This window comes from Pongo abelii, chromosome 18 (assembly GCF_028885655.2).
Source record: "Pongo abelii isolate AG06213 chromosome 18, NHGRI_mPonAbe1-v2.0_pri, whole genome shotgun sequence".
Taxonomy (NCBI): domain Eukaryota; kingdom Metazoa; phylum Chordata; class Mammalia; order Primates; family Hominidae; genus Pongo; species Pongo abelii.
The window spans coordinates 35,627,048-35,647,816 of NC_072003.2; the positions used below are offsets into that span (position 1 = coordinate 35,627,048).

Sequence of the window (20,769 nt, forward strand, 5' to 3'; positions counted from 1 at the left end):
ATGTGTTTCCTATTCCCATCCTGCGCCCCATAGCTCCCCAGGGGCATCCTCTCATTTGCTTACAGCATCAGGCCCTGTTGCCAGCTCCTCACCTCCCATCTCTCATTAACCCACCTCACCCACCCCCATCACTTGCCTGAGACTCCTCTTGCCGAGGGCCTTGGAGTCTTGACACCTACAAACCAGAGCCCTTCACCCTAAGGCTCCACTCCCCAAGCTGGCCCTAATCTTGTCCAGGGAATTGCCATTGGCCTAGCCCCTGGGGACTAATACTTACATGTGAGTTACCCTGTTCCAATCTGTGTGCAATCCCTCTAGGCCTACCTTCACTGGTAGCCTGCCTGCTTCAGATTCTGAGCCACCATGGGTCACGGCTCACCTATATCACCCTAGTTGCTTCTTGGTCCTCTTCTCTGCCCCAGTCTTCCTCCCAACTGTGGTCTACTCTCCCCAAAGCCGTCGCCATAACCTCTTCAATTAAGAACACTGCACTCCCCTGCTCAAGATCTACCATGAGTGCCCCCATCAAACTGGTTGAACTCCTTCCCATGGCCTGCAAGCCAAAGGGCTCTGTGAGCTGTGGCACTGCCTGTGCGGTCTCATCTCTTCTGTTCTTTCCTTCATTCCTCTCACCATGCGGGGCCCTGCTGTTTATTCCTTGAACACACATGAAACGTGTTCCTGTCTCAGTCTTCGCACTCATCCCAATGCCTGTCATGCCAGCACTCCTTATCGTCCTCGCTTTATAGTCAGGTCACTGTTCAAATGTGACCTCTCTAGAGAGGCTCTTCCTGATCATCCTATCTGAAATAGTGAGCCCCTCCCGTCACTCTGTCTTTATCCTGCTTTATCATTTTGCTATTTTCCATAACCTAAAAAAAATGCTTTCCTCATTACAACATAAGCTCATAAAGACAAGGACTGTGTTCAACCTGTCCTCTTCTCTACCCCAGCACTTAGAAGAGTGGGACAGGGTCGGCATCCAGGGGGTGTTTATGGAACGGACAACTTCTTGCAACATTTAGCACTGTGACCACAGCCTTTCCTATCTTGATCCGTTTGTTCTTCTTTTATTATCCTCTCGTGCTCTTCCTCCTCCCACTCTAGCCACTTTACTGGGGGCTTGTCCCTTACATGCTGGTTGTCCTTACACAGCTATCTTCTGTCCTCCTTTTCTTTTCCTTTTTAGAGATGGGGACTTGCTATGCTGCCCAGGCTGGACAGAAACTCCTGATCTCAAGTGATTCTCCTGCCCCGGCGTAGATGGGACTATAGGTGTGTCCCACCATGCCTGGCTTCTCCACTTTCATTCTAAACACTTTCTCTGCATTTGAGCAGCTACTTTCTTTTCTTTGAGACAGAGTTTCACTCTCGTTTCCCAGGCTGAACAGCAGGGGCACGATCTCGGCTTACTGCAACCTCCGTCTCCCGGGTTCAAGCGATTCTCCTGCCTCAGCCTCCTGAATAGCTGGGATTACAGGTGCCCACCACCACACCCAGCTAATTTTTTGTATTTTTTAGTAGACAGAGTTTCACCATGTTGGTCAGGCTGCTCTCGAACTCCTGACCTCAGGTGATCCGCCTGCCTCAGCCTCCCAGAGTGCTGGGATTACAGGTGTGAGCCACTGTGCCCAGCCTTGAGCAGGTGCTCTTACTCTTTATTCCTTATTTCCAGTTCAGATTCATGCTTCAGTCCCAATGATCCAAATGTTGACTGCACACAGCCAGTCTGCTATCTTACAGTAACATCAAATTTAGCCTGTCTACAGTGAACACCCCCTTCTTCCAATCCAGCTTTCCCTCCAGCATCAGCTCTCTCTCTCTCTCCAGCTGGAAGTTCCACTCCTGCTTCCTGCCAGCAGGTGCTGAGCATTCCAAATGGCCTGCAGCTCGATGAAGAGGCCTGCGTCTCATCCAGTGCCCATGGAGGGGTTTCTATGCAGGTGCCCAGCAAAAGCCTTCTCTTCTAAGCTCTAGCCAGATGCTAAAGGAGAGGGTACTTACTGCTCTAAGTATCTTTTCTCTCCTGGCTGCATGGTTGACATTCCTCTACAGGTTAGTGTAGGGAGGGGTAAACCAATCCCAGCCATCTGAAGAGGACTTCATATTCAGAATGAGTCTCACCACAGGAATTCTGTGAGAATGATGTAGAGGTAAGGATACAGCTGCGGCTTAGCAGGCTATCTAGCGAAGCCTGTGTCCAAGTCTTACTGGTACCACATTCCTGGGCAATTTATGGAGCAGGCACAAGAGGTCAGCAGGAACAACAAAGCATTCAGAGCAGCAGCTCCCAGTCCACAGCATGCATCAGAAGTGCCCAGGGAATATGGCCTGGGACTCAGCTTAGATCTACATTGGAATCTGTTGAAGGAGAAACCAGAAATCTCTCCTGCTGCCTTTAATAGCATTTATTCTCTTATAAGAAAAGCAATGGCATGATTTTAAACCATAATGATGATTAAACTCAAATATGTGTATTTACTTTGCTTGCACAGATTTCTCTTAAAAGATCTGATGATAATTCCAGGAATCTACTTTTAGTTAGAAACACGGCCATACCCTGTGTAGGAGACCAGTTGTTAAAGATGCTTTATAGATAAGAAATGTCTTACCAAAGCTATGATTGCACATGGAGCTGTTAGTTTTATGACTAGAAAAAGAGTACAGAAATATCTGAAAATACAGTTGCGTTCGGGATCATGCTAGAAGGATTTCCCTGGAGCCTTTCCTTGCTGAAAGAAGAAAAAAGGCAACATAAATATCCACTCAAGAAAACTTTTTAAGAACTCTTAAGATGGCAGTGTTCACATTTGTGCCCACGCGTCCCTTACAAAAATTTTGATGGGATAAATGTCTTTTAATTTTAAAAATATAAACAGCAGGATCTTAAAATATTTTTGGTTTTCTGCAAACATAGGCCCTATGGTAGCCCTGTGGCTATCATATGTGAAGAAGGAAGTTTTTAAATTTTTATAGCATTTAAACTGATTTAAATTTAAATTGTTTTCTAGTTCTATTCACAGAGATTGTGCATATTTGTCAGGACTATTTACAAATATTTATATTGCTTGGTGCTATAGAAAATTATTTTTTTAAATGACACATTTTGTTATTTGGATGGTATATTTACTCCCCTTAGTGCACTAATTAAACAAAGCTGCAAGTCAGCTCTTACTCCAGCATGCCCACTTGACAACACTCCTTATATAAGATGATTAGACACAACAGAGGGAAGACTTAAAGGTGGGTGATTTTGACTTCAGCATGAACTAAATACAACTCTATGAGATAAAAATGGAACCTCAAACAAAGTGACACTTACTGGAAGTGGATGTATTGGTTCGTCAAAAATAGCCAGAGATCTATTTGCATATCTATAAAATAAGAATGTGCATTTATGAAATTAATTCAGGAATTATTAACATCTTAGTAAAGTAACTGCTGGGAGTAGGGCATGGAGGGTGGAGGGAGACACACCTTGTTTGCTTTGGGAAAATTTGTTCACCAAAACAGTTTTTGCAAATTTTTCTCCTGGATCCTGGCCTTCAGAGGGTTTCTTGACCTCTTTTTCTTCAGCACATAATGTCCTGAACTGTGAAGTCTTTTCTACATTGATGAGCCAGACTTCCCTTTAAATATTGACCCCCACTAACAGGCAATGGTAATAAACTATATCTATTTTCACTCCTCTAACCTCATGCTGGAACACAAGAACATTTTATGAAGCAATAGTGGTTGCCAATAAAGTTTTTAGAACTTTTAATAAATGTGAATGAGATTCAGATTTCCCAAATCTTCCTGTAGTATACATCTATCATATTTGTTTAAGTGGTTTGAGTTACAAACTTAGTTGCCTTTTTATTTTAAAAGAGGCCAGTCTTTAATGGACTTTAAAAAACTAACACATTGTGTGCTCATTCAGGAAACCAGTGGTTCTCCAAATGTGGTTTGTGGACCCCTGAGATTCCCTAGAAGCCCATAATGTCAGAACTTTTTTTTTGAGACAGGGTTTTTTCTTTCAGCCAGGATGGAGCACAGTGGTACAAACATGGCTCACTGCAGGCTTGACTCCCTGGGCTCAAGCGATCCTCCTGCCTCAGCCTCCCAAGTAGCTGGGATGAAATGTGCACACCACCATGCTCAGCTAATTTTTAATTCTTTTTTGGTATGGATGGGGTCTTGCCACATTACTCGGACTAGTCTCAAACTCCTGGTCGCATGTAATTCTCCCACCTTGGCCTCCCAAAGTGCTGGGGTTACAGGTGTCAACCACCACCTATGGCCCTAAATGTTCTTATAAGATACTAATTCAACCCGAGAAGCTGATTGAAAATAAAACATAAGAATAATTTATTGCTTTCTAAAAGTAGTAAGACATTGCTTGCTTTCTTACTGTTCAACACTTGTAATGATTGCATAAAAGCAAAAGTGGGTAAAACTGCTGTTTTCTCAGTGTGAATAAGGGCCGTGGTACCAAATTATATTAGAATTCATTCCACTCTTCACTGCCCCTTGCAGTTTTTGTTAAAGTAGCCTGCTTCACTTAAGAATGTCCTTGATGAAACAGTAAAAATTAATGTTGTTATTAAATCCTGAACTCTCTTTTTAGTATTCTAAGTAGGAAGTTCACATAAAGCACGTCTGCATGCTGAAGTATGGTCATGTTAAAGAAAAGCACTTGTGATTTAATTGTGAGCTGAACAAGCCAATTTTTCACAGAACACCATTTCTATCTGAAAGTATGACTGACTATCATTCTCAAAAAGAAGTCAAGTGACTCTGTCATTTCAAGGAGAATAACAAGTATTTGTTGTGTATAATAAAGCTAACACTTTCAAGCTAAAAATCAGGACTTGGAAAACACATACCTACTACTGTGAGCTTGACAGCATGTAAATATTTGAAGACATTTTTATAATCATTGTGATACTAATGAAAGTGAGTTTTTGACACTATAGATGAACATGAATTAATATTTTCCAAATAGCCAATGCATAATATTATAAAAGCCGGTAAGCGGAAAGATCCATTTATTGTACAAGAAAGATCAGTGAGTATTAGTGAGTATTAGTGGAATGAATTCATCGATATGTACAATCCCATTATAACTATTTTAATAAATCAGCACTTGTGAAGTTTTGGTGTGGCTAAAGAATACCCACAATTACCTGAAAGCTTTAAAAATACACATTTTTCCTACTATATATTTGTATGAGCCTAGTTCATCTTTTTCTTTCTTCTTTACAATAAATTGCAAACAAGGCATAAACAAATACATTTTGAGACCCTCAATAATTTAAGAGATAAAAGAGTCTTACAAAAACCCACAAATGATTCACTTTAATACTGTAAAATAAACACTCTACAGCTTATATCTACTGTTATGACCTAATAGTGTGTGTCATATTATACAAAGTGATGAGCTGGAGTAACAAGGCAGGTTTTCAAAGAGCTCACCTGTGCTTTATGTTGTAACATATTGCCAAAGTCACACTGTGGAGGGAAAAATATATTTGTAAGAACTGATTTTATCATTTGTTTGGCCTGAAGATATGTTTTTAAAAGGGGGAGAAGGGAACCCTCTCAGTGGCCGTGAAATCATCTTGTTTGAAACAGTACTGTATGAGCACTTTTCTTTTGTTTTAGCTCTCTGGCTTTATAGCGAAAATAGGAGAACCAAAATGCTAAGCAATATGCTGTTAGAAGATGTTTCTGCTGATGGTTATTATATATAAATAATTACATATTTTCCCTGTCATTTGCTCTTCCATCCATAGAACCTTTCATCCTGTGCAAGTCACTTACATCTATGTGTACATATGCTTCTATTTAGGCCATACAGTAATGTTTTGCTTTTTAAGTGGCTAAGCCCTGCATTTCAGCTGATTTAGTTCACCATCACCTACTCACCCATTTGTCATTATTTCCATAAAAGCACATAATGAATGTGCTTTACACCAAATAAAGTAATTTAAAATCACCTATGCATAATTATTAGCAGAAAATTTATTGGTAAGCATAATGCACACAAAAATTAATGACACTTTTAGCTCTCCTGATATAAGCAGCACTAAATACACAGTGTAACTCTGCATCATACAATGTTCATGACAGGTATCTCCACATTCGTTTAAACAAAATATTAGTGAACAAATACAACTCTTCAGATGTATGTTACTGTGGTCCTAAGTCATCCTCAGATGGTGTGTGTCAGCAAACGGGCTTCTCTTGGATAAGTTCTGTGCTTCCATTTGCCCTCAGCCTTTAAAATGAGGCTCATAATAATTTGAGAAGGCAAATTTGAGTTGTAAAAAGTAGGCCTTAGAACATTACGAGTATCTAAGATGGATATTTCTATAGTGCCTCAAACAGTTTCATCTCCAAATTGATTTCAAAATCACAGAATTTGAAGTTACATGCTGAAAAGACCACTGAACCTTACATGACACTCCATGAACCACCCATTTTACAAATAAGAGAACCAAGGCTTCAAACTGATTTGCCCAAGGTCCCCACATAGTGCTTTTGTGAACTGCAGGTGTTCAAGAAACACTATGGTAAGGTTTAAATTTAAGCATATGCACATGTATATAGAAATGACTTGCACAGATGAAAGGCTCTATGGGTAGAAAGAAGAGCAAATGACTGGGAAAACGTGTAATTTATACATGAGAACCATCACTCCTCCATGCAAAGGAAGCAGTGATCCCCATGTTTGCTGCACACTGGATCACCCGAGGAGCTTTAAAAACAGCCTTACTGCCAGCTGGAGACATTCTGATTTAATTTGCATTGGGTATGATTTGGGCATCAGGGTTGTTGGCAAAGTTCCCCAGGTGATTCCAATGTGCAGCAGTTTGGGAATGACTGAGTTAGGGTTAATGTCAGAATCATCTGGGATACTTTTATCCATATAATGATGCCTCACATACTTAAACATTTTACTAAAAGGCTTGTGAGTGCCCAGAGATGGAAGGAATGTGGAGCTGGGAAGATGCATGTGTTTGCAGACATATATTTTGAAGAAACATGTATATGTGATTCTAATATGGCTCACTCATCCCTTTGAGAACAGTGGACTACTAACCATGAAAAACATTTTTCAAAATCTTTCCAAAAAGCCAATTTGCTCTATTAATTTGCTCAGTAAACCTTCATTTCATCAAAAGTAAATATACCAAATGATCCCTTCTAAAATTTGAGAGCAAATTAAAACTAACTGTACTTCAAAAACAGACTTCTAGGCCAGGCTGGTAGCTGGTGCCTGTAATCATAGCACTTTGGGAGGCTGAGTTGGGTGGATTGCTTGAGCCCAGGAGTTTGAAATCAGCCTGGCCAACACAGGAAAACCCCATCTCTAAAAAAGAAAAAAAATCCTATTTTAAAAAAAACTTATAAGAATTAGACTATGCTGGAAGAAAAAGAAGAACCTCTACTTGTTTAAGCAAGGTGAAGCTTAAAAACTACTTTTGAATTGCATACTGAAACATCAGAATCTTTTGAAATCAGAAGAAACTAGGGACTCTAGCCAAAACACAGTGGCTTTTTACTTAGGGCTGAATACAAACGTTAGGTGATGACTCCATAGAGGCCAAACCTCAGGATTTTAGACATAGGTGGAGTCCAGTTCCTGCTGAAACAGAATTTGATCTCGATAATTGTTATACATGAGAGAGGAAAGTGACATTATTATGAGCATAAATTTACCATTTTTAATTAAAGTGGAAATTACTGACAAATTAGCTTAAAAAGCTAGTACATTAGAAACAAAATTAACCTTGTAAGCGAGTCATGTTTATAGACTGGAAAGTTAAGTTAGGGATAAGGACATTAGGCTAAGATAGTAGTTCTCAAACTGTTTTCCCAAAAATCAACACTCATAATCTAAGGAGATGTTAATAATATTCCCTGGACACCTCCAATGGAACTGGGCTTTGTTGTGACTTTTTAAATAAACTTGAACCCATCATTCAAGGGTGTTTTGAAAAGGCATGTCTGATTGTGGCCTATGAAGTGCTCATGCATGATGGGAAAATGTAAATGCAGATACACTATGGTACCACTGGAGGACAAGCCGTTCCTTCTTCCAAGAGTAGTTTCCAAAGTAGTACCCATCGTCTTAGCTGTGTAGCCCATAAAGAACTAATAATTTTTCCCAGAAACAGCCAATAAAAGGCGCTTCTCCTTCCCATTAGGTTCAACATTCTCATAACATGAATGCATCGAATAAATAGCTATGCTTTTTCTGGGATTGCTTATTTGCTGTCTGGCTTTTCCTTCTACCACACAGCATTGAAGGTTAAAAGAGAAACAGAAAATTCACATTTAGGTCCCAGAAATCCATATATCATTGACATCAATTTCTTAAACTGCTTGCTGAAAAGGGCAACCAAATGGCTGAAATGACAGAGGATGGCCGGGATGCTTTTAGCATATGGGGGTCTGTCACTCGGCCCTTGGCAGCCTCGTTGTACTCACCTTTCTAGTGTGTGTCTAAGATCAGGCTGGCTGACTGTGCTGTTACCTAGCAATATGGTGGAACATGAGCAGTATTTTCTGTCAAGATGCCATGGAGGTATCTGAAGGAGAAGGAAGATAGAGAAAAATGTTTACAGCAGGCTGAACCTACAAAAGTGTGGGCTTTTTTCCTTAGTCAAAATGTCAAACAATAAAGCATTAAGGTATTTCTTACGCCCCATGACCTGCCTGAGTGTGGTACCGTGAGCAGCTCTATGGGAAACTCATTGGAGGCGCTTAACTTCCACAGATGATGTTTGAGGAATGGGTTATAAAACGCCGCCCTTGCTATGATACCAATCATCAAAACTGGCAAGCCTCTATTATGAACTCCCTTTATAAATAATGGGAAAAGTTTAAAATAACATTCCATGTTTTTTTATTATGCAGTAAAAGGCAGCTGAGATTTTCTATTTCTGTTATTCATTAACTACAACAAAATGTCATACATTAAATAATATTGGCACAAGAGCATTTTTATTGCAGTAAATAAAGACCTAATACTACATTCACTAAGTTACTAATCCTAAGTGTACTCATTCAAGAGACAGTGTGATGGAACCAGCGTTTTAGAGTCAGAGACCCTGTGTGCCAGGGCGGCTCAGTGACCAAACAAGTGAGGGGCTATAGGTCTCTCTGGGCCTATTTCCTTGGGGGAAGATAGAAAAAGTACTGCTTTAAGACTCTCTCACATCTAGAAATCAGATGATGAAAACAACTACGGGAATTTAACTTTCACTTCATGTTTACGTAAGACTGCTATTACATGACTCAAATGAGAACTTCCGAGAATACTTTACATTCATTTCAAAAGTTGATTGATTTTATTCTGTAAGTTATTTGACACACATCATGGCACTGTCCTGCCTCATTCATGCTGCTCTCTGCCCAGAATACCTATTACTTTCCCCCTTGTCCCAGCAAGCTTCACCTCCTCTGCCTTCTGGGATCCCTCTGCCAGCAGCCACATCACAAAACACTTCCAGTTTTGTGTACTCGTCAGTCTAATTCACTGAGTGTTACATGATAGTAATTGCCTGCAGAGGATCCCCCTGGTGAGAAAGTAAGCCTCTCCAGGGGAGGGAGGGCCCTTCCTCTCCTAACCGCAGCTGCTGAGCACAGAATGTGGGAGAAATTCAGGAGTTCAATAAATGCTTGACAAGTTATTTAAATCAGTTACAATTTGGAAGGTAAGTCTTCCTGCAGTTACACATCGGTGAAAATTTATCTGCAGTGCTATCAGAGAGGTGACAGTGAACCTTTTGAGCCCTCTAGAAAATAAACTATCTCTAAAACACTCTAAACGTATCTGTTCACTTGTCAAGAGTGCGATAGCCACTATGGAAACTGCCTCATTTATGTTAAGAAAATGCATTTCCTGGCTGGGTGCGGTGGCTCACTCCTGTAATCCCAGCACTTTGGGAGGCTGAGGCGGGTGGATCATGAGGTCCGGAGTTCAAGACCAGCCTGGCCAAGATGGTGAAACCCCGTCTCTACTAAAAATACAAAAATTAGCCGTGTGTGGTGGCAGGCATGCCTGTAATCCCAGCTACACAGGAGGCTGAGGCAGAGAATTGCTAGAACCCGGGAGGCGGAGGTTGCAGTGAGCTGAGCTCATGACACTGCATTCCAGCCTGCGTGACAGAGCAAGACTCCATCTAAAAAGAAAAAAAATGCTCTTTCTTAAAAATAATGGCAGTAACCAAATCCTAGTCACCAAATAGTTGAAGAGATCAATAGCATTATTTAAAACCACAAAATACCAATTATTGTAGCTTTAAAAAAATAACTCAGATGAGCCTTCCTTCCTCCTATTGGGATATGCTTGTCTACATCATGTTATCACACTCTTCCATCAGGGTCTCCCACAAGTACATGAAAGACAGGGTAGGGAGAAGATCTAGTGGTTGTTTATGAAAGTACACAGTATTTAAAAATTGCCTGTAGCCAATAATCAGAAATATCCATACAGTCTAACACCATTTTGCTTGTTTCAGATGCTTTTTACTATAAATTCACTTACTACTTAACAAAAATCCCAGATGTTTTTGAACAATATTACTATTTGAAGGACAAAATTCTCCTTCAAGGTAGAAATGTTTTAACTCTAGCTAAACTCTTATGTCTCTTAAGCTATTCTATTAATATATATACTTTACATTAACAGTGTATGTGTGTCAATGTAGATACTATTATTGCCTCAAAAAACAAATATAGCATGAAAAATGAAAATGGACTCATTGAGATACTTTCATTCAAAGTCAAAGAAGGTATCCCTTAAGGTCACTAGTATTAGGGGTAATACTACGCCATAACAAAAGTTGTTTCTGAGGAAAAATCCATATATGAGAATAAAAAGAAGAGAAAAAAAATGCACCAAAACATAGACTAGTTGGTACAGCTTTAGGTGATATCTGTCCCCATTTTGTTCTATTTAAAATTTCGTATAAGGAACACATATGTGTTTGTGGTTTTTTTTTTTTTTGGAAGTCTTTCTCTGTTTCCCACCCTGGAGTGCAGTGGCCTGACTCAGCTCACTGCAACCTCCGCCTCCCAAGTTCAACCAATTCTCCTGCCTCGGCCTCCTGTGTAGCTGGAAATACAAGCGAGTGCCACCATGCTGGGCTAATTTTAGCCAGGCTGGTCTCGAACTCCTGGCCTCAAGTGATCTGCATGCCTCAGCCTCTCAAAGTGCTGGGATACAGGTGTGAGCTACCATGCTCAACTCTCAAGATCACTTTTTTCTCCCCACTTTTTTTACAAGACATGTTTTAGATATTTTTAAAATAATGACTTTTAGCTAACTTAAAAATTTCTAACACTTTGTACCCTAACAAAAACAGCTCCATCTATGTTGCACAGCAATGGGACCACATGGCATGTGGAGTTTGAATAGAATTCTTACACAAGGTCTGAGTGGAAAAGTGTAATATGCTTATTGGAGGTATAAATAGAAATTGTCTGAATTAATATCATAATTATGTTGAATTTAAACTTAGATTTACACTTACATAAGGGTTCTAAATTTGGATTAAATATGATGGATTGACCAGAAATTTATTTTCTCTTCCTTCTGAAATCTCATTAGCATTAGTCATAAAATAAACATTATACACAGGACCAGGAGACAGGATTGACGGCACATGATTCTGAGTCAATGCTGCAAGCTGAAAAGCAGATAGAGGAGTGGCAACTGACATGGAAGCACAGCTTTGGAGCTGACAGGGAGTGACTGGAACAGAAACAAGCAATCTTGTTTGTTTTGAAGAACCCAATCCAGGCTCTGAAATCAGAAGCACATGGTACCTGGGAAGGTAGGGTGAAACATACAACAGAAGCCAGCAAGGTCAACTGTAAAGCTGTGCTTAGAGCCCCAAGTCCACCTCCCCTCCCATCTTATAAGGAATCTGTATGCACATTCTCTGGATATATTATACCTGAGGGTTTCTGGGCTCAGAGCTACTAGGGCTGAAACCTAGGAAATGGGATTAAATTGCACACACAAATGGAAACTCCACCTTCCTTCTCAACCCTGCTTCTAGAAAGCCAGCAGCCATGCTTGCACTGCCCAGGCAGAAAATTAGGAGACCTTTCTCAGAAGAAAACTGAACCATTGTAAAGAAAATACCCTCATACTCTCATATAATACACTGATGTCCCCCAAAAGAAAAGCTGGCTTGACCTCAAAATCCCCACAATGAGACCCCTTAGTGAACAAAGGTCCTGCTTCCAAATAGAAAAAGCCTAAGACCACCACCCATCTGAGAGAAGCCTTCAATGAGAGATCAAAACAACAGGAAAAAGGAAGTCTTGGGACCAGTAAAAATTCTGGAGCAAAACTTTTTTTAAAAAAAATCTTAAAATACCCTTAAGGAGATAAAAAAAATTCAATAGAAGGGTTAGCACAGAAAGTCAAAGAATCTCTAAGAAGCAGAACAAAAGACAAACTGGAAAATAGGAGGGGAAGAAATTAAAGATCAATGCAGAAATACTGGTCTAAGAGGCCCAACATCTGAATCATAAGGATACTAAAATAATAATAATAAAACAGAGAAAATAAGAAAATTCTCTAAAAGAGATAGTCTGCAGGCTTAATGGCCGCAATAAAATAAAAGGTCCCCACAAAGCTGTATTGTACAATTTCAGAATCCCAGGAACAGAGAAGATCCTAAAAAGCTCAAGAAATGTAAAAATTGGTTACATATGATGCATCACACAAAGGCAATAGTTTCAAGAACAGTATAATGAAAACACAATAGAGAAATGTCTTCAGAGCCATGAAATTTAGTTTTCACTCTAGAATTTTATACTCTATAACAAAGGAGGGGTTTTGAGAGAGGCTAGATCTCTATACATGTGTGTCCATGAGCCTTTCCTCGGAAACCGCTCCAGCACCACTGGGGAATAACACAAGGCAGAGGGCAATGCACAGTCTAGGACTCACTGATCCAACATGAGTGGGCGCAGAAGAGTTCAGAGAGGGCTCCCAGGTAAACAGGCCCAGGACAGCCGAGGGAAACATAGTCTATCCTGGAGGAGGATAACCAAAGGCCAAGGAAAGTTGCTCCAATAAAAAACACGCAACATATGTTTTAGCAGATCAAACATTATTTTTGATAGGCATGTGACAAATGTTACAACACTTGGGGAAGAATAGCTGTCAAAAAAGAGGCAAAGGAACATAGTCAGAAAATTAATTCCATACACAAAATAATGAAGGATATGAAAACAAAGAGGCCAGCTGGGGGGTAATGGTCGCATTTGGCTTTATGAGCTATCATGGGCTAGGAAAAGGGGAGTTATCTGGGAGAAGTACAGAAGTGTTCAGATTTCAGAAATACTTAAGAGAAAAAATGAAGGATGTACAAGGAGGAGGCACAGTCAGAACACTATATGACTCAGCAGTGAATAATATGTGCATAGTCATAATCATGTAAATATCAATGAGTGATTTAATTAAAAATGTGTTACAGGTGGAAGAAACAGAGAGAGAAATAAGGTCACAGTGGAGTGAGGAAGCTACGCTTTCACCTGCTATGACAGGAAGTCCGCAGAAAGTGTTGAAGAAAGTGGACCTAGCTATTTTTAATTTTATTTGAATACAAAAGATTAAATATTTAAGGCAGATATTTATATCACAACCAAATTGTGTAACTTAAATGTCAGACACCCTTAAAAATGGGCACAGTAAGCTAAAGACTTTCCTGCATAAATCTGATACTTAGGAAAATAGAAGAGATTTAAAAATTCCATCAAAAAAGGATCATGCTAACAGCACTGGCTCCCTGTTAAATATTTAAAGAATCATGAAAGATTTTTAATTCAAACAATTAATGTCTTAACTTTTCAAAAGCTTACTTACATAATATAGGTGAGAGCTCCTCCTCTTTTCTTGCACTAAGAATGAAAAAATAACTAATCGATTCCGGTATAAATACCATAGAATAAAAGTAGTTGCTGATCATCTGATTATCACTATATAAAATGAGATAAAATTCCATTCTTAAAAATTCTTACCAACAGAATTTATAATTTAAATAATCTGGCATGATGAATCTCGTAAAGTAAAATCTAAAAATATAGTTTTACTTTTTGACCTAACAGATATTTTATTACACAAAAATGAAAGAATACCCATGTAAACAAGGAAAGGCAAAACGAATTAGGCAAGTGTGTGCCCTGAAAATCTCATGTTGAAATGCAGTGCCCAGTGTTGGAGTTGGGGAAGTGTTTGGATCACAGGGGCAGATCCCTCATGAATGGCTTAGCGCCATCCCCTTGGTGATGAGTGAGTTCCTGCTCTGAGTTCATGCATAATCTTCTTGGCTTTTTGTTATTGTTGTTGTTGTTGTTCTGAGATGGGGTCTCACTCTGATGCCCAGGCTGGAGTACAGTGCCGTGATTATGGCTGACTGCAACCTTAACCTCCTAGGCTCAAGTGATCCTCCCACCTAAGCCTGCAGAGTAGCTATGGCTGCAAGCACGCACCACCACACCTGGCTAATTTTAAAATTTTTTGTAGAGACAGGGTCTCACTATGTTGGCCACAGCTGGTCTCAGACTCTGGCCTCAAGTGACCTGCCTGCCTCAGCCTCCCAAAGTGCTGGAGTTACAGACATGAGCCACCACACCTGGCCTGATCTGCTTGTTTAAAAGCAGGTGGCACCTCTCACTCTCTCTTGCTCCTTCTCTCACCATGTGAGAGATGCTTTCACCTTCCACCATGATTATTAGGTTCTTGAAGCCCTTGCCAGAAGCAGATGCAGCACCATACTTCCTGTACAGGCTGTAGAACTGTGAGTCAATAAAGCCTCTTTTCTTTATAAATTATCCAGTCTCAGGTACTCCTTCATATAAATGCCAAAATACAGGACAAATGAGAAAGTTAGCTAATAAAAAATTTACCTATTGTATGTCTGAACGCCTAGGCAGTAGTGTTTTCTGATTCTACATTTACACATAGCTTACTTTCATTACCAGGATCTAATAGCTGACAGCTCTAAGAACCAGTTTCTGGCCAGGAGCCAATCTCCAGATGCACTAGAATCCCTGCAAGCATCCCAAATTACTTATCAGTCATCTACTAATATGTTACCAAAAAAATTAATGGGTCTTTACACAACTGAAAAGTAGCCTCTCTTGAACTCAAATGTTAAAATGAGTGTCCAACCTAATTGAACATGGTATCCTCAGCACACAAAATCATTTTTTTCTAATACAGGTCCAAAGAATAAAAGCTACAAGGGGGACTTGGGCCACACTTTGTTCTCCACAATGCCTCCTCCTTTGAAGTTGAACTGGTCTCACTGACACACATTTCTCACTGCTGAAGAGACAGGGGCATGGGGTAGGTTTTCTTCTACTTCCATGCACTCTGTGTGTGAGAAGCCCATGGCTCTGGAAGAAACTGAGAAATACAACAATCCTAACCAGAAGTTACCAGCTCAAGACAGGCAAAGTCCACACAAACTATGAAAACGCAGGGGAGAAACCCATTTTTTACTGTGCTGCATTACTTCAGATGTTATTATAGAACCCCCACTTCTTGTATTCTTGCTGGTGAAAGTAACTGAAAAACATGGTGTATGGCTTTTTTTGAAAATAAAGTAAGATTTAGCAGAATGTTACAAAAAATAAGCAGGAGTACAGAAAACTCCTACAGTTCTAATTCTCATCCTAAAACAAGCAGGATGTGGAAACTTTACACTAGTTTCACACACTAAGGCTAACCTGGAAAACAGCACAGGCCATGTTTTCATTTCCATTACATTCGAATGAATAAGTTCTGAGTAGCATGAACATGGATGTGATAGGCTCATGTGGTTAGAGCACTGTGTAAAAAGGAGGCCAAAATCACAGATCCAATCTAGAACAACGGATTCTTTTGATTTGTTCAAGTGAAATCTAAGCTGTAGCCTAAATCCTATCACTCATCATTAAAATGTACTCTTTGGAGCAAGCAAAAAATGGCAAAGATGTATGAAGAAAAAGGCATAAATCCATGACTACTACATTAAATCATGTGGCCAATTAATTGCATTGATAAAAATGTCACCAATTGTGTAAACACAAAGTCTGCATGTTTCCATGAACAGTGACAACTAAAGGAAATTATGTCACACATCAAAATAAGACAAGTAAATATATGAAAAGTTGAAACATTTTTAATTAATATCTGAGTTCCTCAAATATGTTCTGTAATACACAAAACAGAAAGTTTGTAGTTTTTTGCTTGGAGGAAGAAACAATATTGTCTTACCACTCATTTGATATTTTCTCAGGAAGAGTGTGCTTTCCCTTGGAAGGTCAGAAGCAAAATCTGTAGAGGAAGAAGAAAGAAAAATGTAATAGTTTAGGTGAGTAGAAAAGATTCTTTTTAAAGCTACACATCCATTTTAATCACTTTTAACAGTCTTGAGAAAAGTTTTTAGCAATAAATGTAAAGAAAACAAAGGCCACAATGTCCCAATTCTACTGGAGAATGCAAAAACCACAGAAGTTCTCCACGTATGTGGAATAAAACCAGGCTGTTTCTGGGACTTCTTTTTAAAACTTGCACCTAAACTGATGCAACTTGTAGATGAATCATACACATGCCTTCCTCCCTCTACTTATCAAATATACCCACCCTCCTCTATGCTGCTATTAGAAGCTCATTTCAGGGAAAGTCTCAAGCAGCAAGTGATGCTGTGGTCAATTAGTGTCAGACACTGGCTCCATATATCAAATGTGTAAAAACAAAGAGCTGTTTTAGGCAAAAAACAATTTTGTAAAGAGACAAGGTCTCACTCTGTTGTCTGAGCTGGAGTGGTGCAATGGTGCCATGGAGCCAGCACAGCTCACTGAAGCCTCAAACTCCTGGGCTCAAGTGATCCTCTTGCAGCTGACACTGTAGGTGCAAGCCCCCATAGCTGGCTAAGTTTTAACCATTTTTTTTTTTTTTTGTAGAGACAAGGTGATATATAAGACATACATGAAAATGTGTTATAAATCCTAAGGAATGATATAAAGAGTCTATTTTGGGCTCTCATCCAACACTACCCATCTACTACCTAGTGTGTAAAACCACTCAGGGCCTTACCTTAAACCACCAAACAAGGAAAAACTTTCACAAGTACTTGCATGCTTTATGTATAAAGGTACAACTCATTCACATACTATCTTTGTTCATTCTTTCACAATTTTTGAATATTCCAAGAGTACAGTTCTTTCCAGTTACAAAGGCACATTCATCATGAAGCTTAATTATTCTAACGTTTAAATAAATTAAGAGGCCAATCAAAGTTTAAACAGAAGAGCTGTGAGACACTTCCTCTATAGGAATGAAATCTGTAGTGTACATTTTCTATTTTGAAAACTTAGTTTTTGGCCAGCCTCCGGAGATGAGAAAGGGGCCAGAACTGGGCACTGGGGTAGGGAGGAGGAGAGAAACCACCAGATGCTGCAAGGAAAAAGAATTGGGGGTCGGGGGGAGGGTGGGCAGGCACGAAGCAAGGCCAGTCCTCCTGCCTGGTCCGGTCCCTGGGCTGGGGGCAGCAGGGAGGAGCCCAGGGCTGTGGATGCCTCTAGCGGGGACCTTGGGTCAGTGACGGCCAGAGGCGTGCCTGAGGGCACAGTATCAGCCGCCTCCTTACCTTTGGGCATCCCCTGGTCGCTGATATGCTGCAGGTCATGGCCCTTTTGGGCTCCGAAATCCGACGGAGCAGGCTCTACAGCAGTGGGGTGTGGCGCTACTGCCACCTCCACCTCCGTGATGTTGTAGCTGCAAGGCGGTTCTGCCCACCGCACCCTGTGCTGTCTTTGCTTGGGGCTGGCATTAGGGAGCAGCATGTTCCATCTGTGGCGGCTCCGCTCTTCTCTGCCTTGGCCTGCACCTTTGCTTGATGCTGCCTCATAGATGTCAGTGCTGCAGGACAGCTCTCCAGACCTCCTGCGCTGGCCCCGCTTGGGGCTGGCGTTGGTGCACAAGCAACAGCTCAGCGTGTTCCCCATGGGGTAGCTCGGCTCCTGTCCAGCAGCTTGGGCCTTCCCTTGCTTCCAAGTCTGCAGAGCTCAGCACTTCCACCTCTTCCCAGCAAAGGTACACTGGCAGGGCCAGTCCCTGGCAATGGGGCTGCACCCCACTAGCAGCCTGCACCTCGCCTCAGACGCCTTCCCTGAGCTGACTTGTCTGCATGGGTCCCTTGGGAACCTGCTTGGTTTATTTAGAATGGGTCTAGATGCAACAAGCTGTAATTGCGAGGAAGACTGCACAGAGGGAGCTCCTCCTCCTTCCACTGCTTCCCACCAACTGAAGGAGGTTGCCCTGCCAACCGCCAGAGCTCCCTCCTGGTTCTCAGGAACCAATCAGGCCCAGAGTCCCTTCCACGCACTCCCGCCTCCATTGTGATGTGGGAGCCTAGGCAAGTGGCTCACTAGGCCCCGCCCTGCTGGCAGCCCTGCCCCCACCTTTCATTCATTGCTGGCTGCTGGGAGCTTTCGGATTTCTCCACTGTGAGGAAGATCTTATGGTTTCAGCAAAGGAAGAGGCTTATGTAAAAGAAAACCAGGCCAGGCGCGGTGGTTCACATCTGTAATCCTAACACTTTGGGAGGCCGAGGCAGGGGGTCACGAGGTCAGGAGATTGAGACCATCCTGGCTAACATGGTGAAACCCCGTCCCTACTAAAAATACGAAAAAAAACACAAAATAGCTGGGTGTGGTAGTATGCACATGTAGTTCCAGCTACTCAGGATCTGAGGCAGGAGAATCACCTGAACCCAGAATGCGGAGGTTGCAGTGAGCCGAGATTGCTCCACTGCACTCCAGCCTGGGTGACAGAGCAAGACTATGTCTCAAAAAAAAGAGAATAGAAAAGAAGAGAAGAGAGGGGAGGGGAGGGGAAAGGAGGAGAGGAGAGGAAAGAAAACCACCACATAATAAGATTTTAAATGTGATCCTAATTGCTTTTATTTATTTATTTTTTTAGATGGAGTGTCACTCTTGTTTCCCGGGGTGGAGTGCAATAGCACAATCTCAGCTCACCATAACCTCCACCTCCTGGATTCAAGTGATTCTTCTGCCTCAGCCTCCCAAAGTGCTGGGATTACAGGTGTGAGCCACCATGCCCAGCCTGCGATTTTTTTTTTTAAGAGACAGGGCCTCACTTTGTCACCCGGGCTGGAGTACAGTGGTGCAATCATAGTTCACTGCAGCCTTTAACTCCTGGTTTCAAGCAATCTTCCTACTTCTACGTTCTGAGTAGCTGGAACCACAGATGTGTGCCACCATGCCTTCCTAATTTCTAAAATTTTTTAGAGATGAGGTCTTGCTATGTTGCTCTAGCTGGTCTCAAACTCCTAGCCCCAAGCGATCTTCCCACCTCAGCCTCCCAAAGTGCTGGGATTACAGGCAGGAGCCACCACAGCCAGCCTAAAATAAATTTTTAAGAAGCAGCTTACAACTTCCATTAACGCATGGAAAGTAAACATTGGAAATATGGCTGCCCAGAAATCCGCAAATGTGATAATGGCTAAAGGCTACTCTGTGTAGCAAATTTGAGGCTAAGAAATTTTGTGGGATTGCAACCACTGTAATAATGCATGAGAGGATCATTTGCCTCATAAGATATGTTTAAAATCAAGAGGTTCATAATCAATAGCTTAAAAACAAGTCAAACTCAGATTTCTTGTACCCCATGTAATTCTGGAGAATAAATGGTTCTGGAGCAGGCTAGCAAATTTGAGGCTAAGAAATTTTGTGGGATTTCAGCCACTGTGATAATGCATTAAAGGATCATTTGCCTCATAAAAGATGTTTAAAAATCAAGAGGTTCATAAAAAATAGCTTAAAAATAAACTCATATTTCTTGTACCCCATGCAGTTCTGCAGAATAAATGGTTCTGGAGCTGGGGCAATGGGTGGGGTAAAGTAATAAACAACTCTTTTTTATGCTTATTTTGGAAGTCCCACCATCTACAGCATTTAACACAGGATCAGACAAAAAGTTCCCAGCACATATTTAGATTCACTGGTTGATGGCCATCATCAAAATGGCTGCTCTTGTCCACAATCTTGTTCAGCCAGATTCCAAATCTTAATCTGAACAAGAAAATTCCTACTGGAATCTGAGTATCCATGAACATATTTACTGGTGACTGGTACAAATAATAAATCTTATAACATTCAAAGCAATTTAAAATGTAAATATTTTTAATCTTTGTCAGTTGGAAAGGCAGAAAACTTTAAAATTATACTCCCCAAAGCAGCATTTTCCATAACAGTGAAAAGATGGGAACAACCCAAATATCTATCAATGGATAAATAGAGGAATAAATAAATTGTTGTATGTACATAAGTGGAATAGTACTAGGCCATAAAAAGAAAGTACTCATGCCTGGCTATGGAATCCAGTGATTTTCCATAACAGTGAAAAGATGGGAACAACCCAAATATCTATCAATGGATAAATAGAGGAATAAATAAATTGTTGTATGTACATAAGTGGAATAGTACTAGGCCATAAAAAGAAAGTACTCATGCCTGGCTATGGAATCAATGTAGATTGCTACAACTTGGAAGAACCTCCAATATATCATGCTAACTGAAAGAAGTCAGGCACAGAGGGGCACATATTGCATAATTCCTGTTATATGCTATATCAAGAATAGGCAAATCCATGCAGATAGAAAGCAGATTAGGCCCCTATTCACTTATTGGTCTCCTCTGTTCCAAAAGACTCCCAGAGGCTCCTCTGGGGCTTCCATCATCCTG

General features: G+C 40.8%; 1 pseudogene; it reads right to left on the reverse strand.

Annotated features, from left to right (window-relative positions):
* Positions 1-18,305, reverse strand: part of LOC100455105 (cyclin-Y-like protein 1B) — a 28,322-nt pseudogene extending 10,017 nt beyond the window's left edge.
* Positions 18,306-20,769: the final 2,464 nt, after the last annotated feature.